This window comes from Notolepis coatsorum (genome assembly GCF_963971535.1).
Source record: "Notolepis coatsorum genome assembly, chromosome: 16".
Lineage (NCBI taxonomy): Eukaryota > Metazoa > Chordata > Actinopteri > Aulopiformes > Paralepididae > Notolepis > Notolepis coatsorum.
In genome coordinates, this window is record NC_140180.1 from 54,632,234 (window position 1) to 54,638,233 (window position 6,000).

Sequence of the window (6,000 nt, forward strand, 5' to 3'; positions counted from 1 at the left end):
ATAATGAATTTAGTTCGTTCAAGGACATTTCAGAATTGTTTCCATCTTGTACGGTGCTATGTTTATGAAAATAAACATCACGATCTAAGGGAGTAGATCACATTGCAAATGTCGAATTCTTTATCAGACGGATTGCATGGACGGGTTGATACAGTGTGCGACAGCCAATATGAGATAACCAAGTACGGATGACACAACGCGGAGGAAAGTCACGGAGCAGCAGGTGACGAGTTGATTAAATGATTAAAGGCTGAAAACACTGTAATCTTTCACTTGGCAGATGGAATAAGAACTTAATGGTAGGAGCAGTGGCGGCTGGTAAAAAATATTCTAGAAGGGGCGGTGCCATATTTACTCAGTTTCAGTAACTACAGTATATAACCAGACCTGCAAACTGAGGTGAAAAAGGTGACATGTTTGTAAACCAAACCCCTGTAGCGGTTTGTGGGCATTGGGTCTCATTCACCAATGGACTTAGAATAAAAGTTGTGAACAAATTTGGTCTTAGCGCCACTTAAGACATTTTCGGGCCGATTTTGGGATTCAACAACCGTCCCTTGTCTTGGATTCGGTCCTAACTAAGAGCAGGATTTAGGATCCCTGCATAGCAGTCGTACAGTAAGTTGACAGACTGGCGTGCGCCGTGTTCTTAATTCATTCTGCGCCAACTACATAATATTACGTGTTTGCTCAACAATTGTTGGGCGCCAAAAACGTAATATTGCGGTTTTGGATCGTTTTTCCTTTTTTTCTATTTTAATATTCTATTCAGTGTCACGGACCTCTATGTTACTGTTAAAAGGCATACTGGGACCCCGAGAGTGCAGTACCGGCCAGATCATGCTAGGTGGCAGTATCGCCCACCCTTTGAAACCCTGTTCCAGACCCTGTGTCACATCTAAACCCCTCCAGGCGGAGAATTTTGGTCCAGGCAAGCCTAGCGGTTCACCCGATCACATTGGAACGCGTCCATGGCCACTCGATGCATGTGTTGTGCCGGATTATGTCGGGGACCCGATGGACACCAATACTGGAAATCGTGATCAGACATCCTCATTCTGCCAGACCACGCTGTATGACGTTATTGAGATCATATTTCATTTTTTCGCCATGGCATTCATAATTCCGCCACCCAGCCTCTGGTGATACAGTGGGACCATGCACAACAGTGCAACGCCTCAATACCGCCGCCTGGTGGATGATCGGCCGAGTTACAACCGGAAGTGGATCTGGTGATCTCGGTGCATCTGGGAAATCCATCCGGCAGTCACATATCGTTGCGGGACTACAGACACACACTGGCGTGCATATGGATCGCTGCCATAACTCAATAATCGATATGATTTGGGCGTTTATTGCGCCATACAAACCGGAAATGGATCTAGTCGATCAACATCAAATAAGTGGGATCTTTTTCCTCCAGTCTCATCGGCGAACGGTAAGAGACAGTAACGTTACTTTCAGCTTGATTGTTTATTCTTTTCACTGCAAACCGATCAGATCAATATATCACCCATACTACATAAATTACATACTACATTTGCTGACGAATTATAAACGACCCCCCCCCCCCCCCCCTTTCATCCGTGCATGATGAATCATAACGTATACGATCATGTACAGTTGATTTTTTTATATAGCGTGTATCGGCAATAAACGGCAGTTGATAATCTATGCGTTTATGCCTATAACTCACGTTCTATGAATTACTGCAGAAAACGATAAAAACATACTTATATTCTAGAAGGTATTTTTGGAAGAATCTATGAATGAAAAAGTATAACGTTCCTACATCCTGAACGATAGATAATCGATGTCAAATGGGCCATAGTAATGTCAATTTAGCAATACAATTTAAAAAGTTATAGCCCTGCAAAGAAGGTGAACATCTCCATAGGCTTAGACTGGTGGCAGTGATCCTACATTGATGGATGCGTGGCAGGGAATGTGTTAATGGAATAATAAGCCTATACTGCGTTCATTCATTACGCCGTAGGCTACAGTATACTGCGTGTGTGTGCAGTGGCGGCCGCCACTGGGGGGCGCTAGGGCGCCGCCCCCCCTCAGGCCCTGCCCTGGTTATATGAGAACAAGAACAATTATTTTTTAGTTTTTTGTTTTATAGCCCTATAAATAATATAAACATGTTTAAAATGAATAATATTTACTCATTTTAAGTATGTTTGTGTTTCCAATGCACAATATAACGTTACTATATAAAATAAAAAATACTCGTTTTCAGGAACAGGAAGTGACTAACTTTTTTTTAATTTTTTAATTTTTTTGTATTTCTCGGCCCGGGCTAGACGCGATAGCGCTCTGAGTGCGCGTCACTGTTCGATCGCTGTATCCGTCACAGCCAATCAGTGCGTAACGCGTTGTGCGTTGAAATATGACTATTATGTTGGAATCCGGGCGCGATTTGAATCGGTCTAGTCAAGCGTTTAGAATTTCCGTCTAGAATTTCCATAGCCGCATTTCGCGGAGACGCTCTCTGATTGGTCGACGCGGCGATGCCAGTTTTTTCCTTAGCCACAGTTTGCAACATGTTCGAAGCTGTGTGTTGTGAACTTGTGATTCAGTCTGGAGTCTGGACAGTGGGCAGTGAGTGGAATGGATATACATCGACAACAGTCTGGGGGACAGTCAGTGGACATACACTTTATTAAGCCCTCCGGCTGGACCACGTTTCAATTAAACAAAGTGAGTTAATTCTCTCTCTCTCTCTCTCTTAGCCAACTCAGCTAACTTTAGCTGCTGTTAGCCACTCAGCTAATGCTTAACTAACGCTCTCTCTCTCTCTCTCTCTCTCTCTCTCTCTCTCTCTCTCTCTCTCTCTCTCTCTCTCTCTCTCTCTCTCTCTCTCTCTATCTCTCTCTCTCTCTCTCTCTTCTGTTATGCTGCACCCGCCGTGGTCTCTCTCTCTCTCTCTCTCTCTCTCTCTCTCTCTCTCTCTCTCTCTCTCTCGCTTTCTCGCTCTCTCTCTCTCTCTCTCTCTCTCTCTCTCTCTAATTTCGCCGCGTGTGGGGCATAACCACTCAGACAATGAATGGTAACCTGTTTAAAATGACGAGATATACAAATGTGTTTATTATTGAATGGATCTGACATCATCTGAGAGAGAGAGAGAGAGAGAGAGAGATAGCGAGAGAGCGAGAGAGAGAGAGAGAGCTGTGCGTGTTTGTGTTGGGCTATTGGAAACGTGGTTGCATTTGACTGACTGTGATCATATATTGATCAATGGCAATGGTGATAATATTCGCCAATGCGTGCCTTGTACATGTTTGCAAAATGTTTGGTATAGCGCCCCTAGTGGCGAAGCATCCACGAGCCGCTACTGTGTGTGTGTGTGTGTGTGTGTGTGTGTGTGTGTGTGTGTCCGCGCGCTGTGGCAGGTGTACCACGTCTACGAGCTGTATATATGATGACAATACATTAATCTAATCTCATTTCGATGGGTCGCGCAAGACTCGCACGGAACTTGCGCATCCATTTCTATACAGCTGCGTCATTACTTTGCCTTATAAGGAGCTCTGGAGGCGTTGTTTTGTATGCGAATGACCTGAACGGGGACGCACGTTAGAGTTTAAGACATAATGCCATTCCCCAAGCAGATATCAGATCATATCACAGGTGCGACCGTTTGAGCCACTTAAGACATATTACCAGCACGTTGGGGACTCAGAGTGAACTTGTCATTCATTCTGTCTCAGTCGGTTCCAAGATACGTCTTCCAAGAGAACTCTTTGGAAAATTTTGGGGAATGAGACCCATTGACCGCTGGGGATTAGCCTCATCCTGTAGTAGTTACCGCCACCACTGTAAACGATGGGAGTCGCTCACCTTGCTTGCAGGGCTATAACTATTACTACTAATATTATAGCTATGGATGCAATACTATGGCCCATTTGACATATCTAAGTCAGTAGCATTATTGTATAAATGTAAGGATATATTAAACTACAAAGCCTTGCACATCACTTTACTGCTCACTTATACTGATTTTACATATCTTACTGTGTGGAAGTATGGGGGTCGACATTTAAAAATACAGTAAATCCAATAGTCGTACTACAAAAGTGGGCCATTCGGAACCTTTTCAAGGTTGGTTACTATGAACACACAAATCCATTGTTTATAAAGTCTCATATTATGAAATTTTATGATTTGGTTTATTATAAAACTATGCAAATAATGTACAGAGCTAAAGCAAAGTTACTCCCAGACCGGGTGCAAAGGTTTTTTTCAATACATGAAAGAAAATATGATTTGAGAGATAAAAAGCTAAGAAAGGGATTAAAAGGAGGTGTATTTCTATTATTGGGGTTAACTTATGGAACAATGCTGATATACAGTTAAGAATGAGTAATTAGCTTTTGGTTTTTAAGAAAATTGTTTGTAAAGCTATCTTTGAAAACTACAAGGGTGAATAATACTGTTTTTTTTTTGCTATTTTCTTTTAGAATACTGTTTTGGAGTCTTAATTTTTGTAATTTTTGTTAAGAATATAGGACAGGCATTATGCTTCAGTCTGTACCTTTTCAGTCACTGTAAAATAAAATATTGTTAAATGATGGTGTATATTGTATTGTGTGAGATGATGACTGAATAAACTACTACTACTACTACTACTACTACTACTACTACTACTACTACTACTACTACTACTACTACTACTACTACTACATCGAGTATCTATCATTCAAGATGTGAAAAAGGAATATTTTTTCCATCCATACATTCCCGTTTTATACTGTGGTGAATATAAGTAAAGGTTTTAGAGCGGTTTAGGGTAATTCCTTGGGGGGCTAGTAATAGCCTGCAACCAGTGGCGAATCCTCCTGGAAGCCAAGGGAAGCCAGGCTTCCCCATTAGAAGATGAATATGAGAAAAAAAAAATATATATATATATATATTTTTTTTTTTATATAGTTTACAATCATAATCAAAAATCATTATTTTTCATCTCCGTTATAATTTTCTTTTGAATTTTCTCACTCTCTCTACACTGTCAGACTCACTGAGGCAGGCTGGCAGTCACTGTGCTCAGTCAGTCACTGCAGCTCAGGCAGGAAAGGAGGAGGGGGGTGTCTTTCCCTATATCTTCCACCACGTGATTCAACCAAAACCAATTATTAGCCAATAGGATTCGAGCTTAATAAAGCACTTTCCACAGAAAAGTACTCTAGCATCCACATACTGGCATCTAACGTTGAGTCATGCGACAACGTCTGAACGCCATCCCCTCGCGGGATTGATTGAACATTTTATTAACAGAGCCGGCACGTTCGAATCCTCTATTAGTGTATCAAACATTTAGCACTTTATTAGCCACTTATTTTTCGCTGGCGGGACATTTACTGAGGACCAGCACAGCACACCACTGTGGATATTATGATCTATCTGTCCAGGAGGAGCGAGGAGGACCACATTATTGGCCAGGTAAGCAGCCTAGCTAAACTACTAACGTTATCATCAGGCTAGCTTGGATGCTAACTAACGTAAGCTGGTCATGGTTCATGGTGACTAACGTGAGCTGTTTGTGTTATTACGAGACAGCAAATTAATGAATGAATGGAAACTTTATTTAACAGATTGCAGAATGGGTACAATACAGTACGGCTCAATACACACAATCGTTAAGGGGATGCAGACCAGAGAAAGACGTTCGTCTTGTTTACATCAGGGTCCCCCATTTTCAATTCATATTGACATTTATGACATACACAACATACATGACATTTATGGCATAGGGACATATAGGTATTTAGTACTGATACATTTGTGACATATGCGGTATCCAAATATACACTACTGTTACCCATAGATCCTGACAGAGTGGTGGTGTACATGGTGACTGCTTGGCTTAAATATAAAAAAATATATATATAAAAAAAAAAATTAACAACATATATATTTTTTTATAAAAAAAAAAATTGGCCCCTGTTATTTTACCCACGTGACGCCACTGCCTGCAACGTATATTATACTTAATCCATT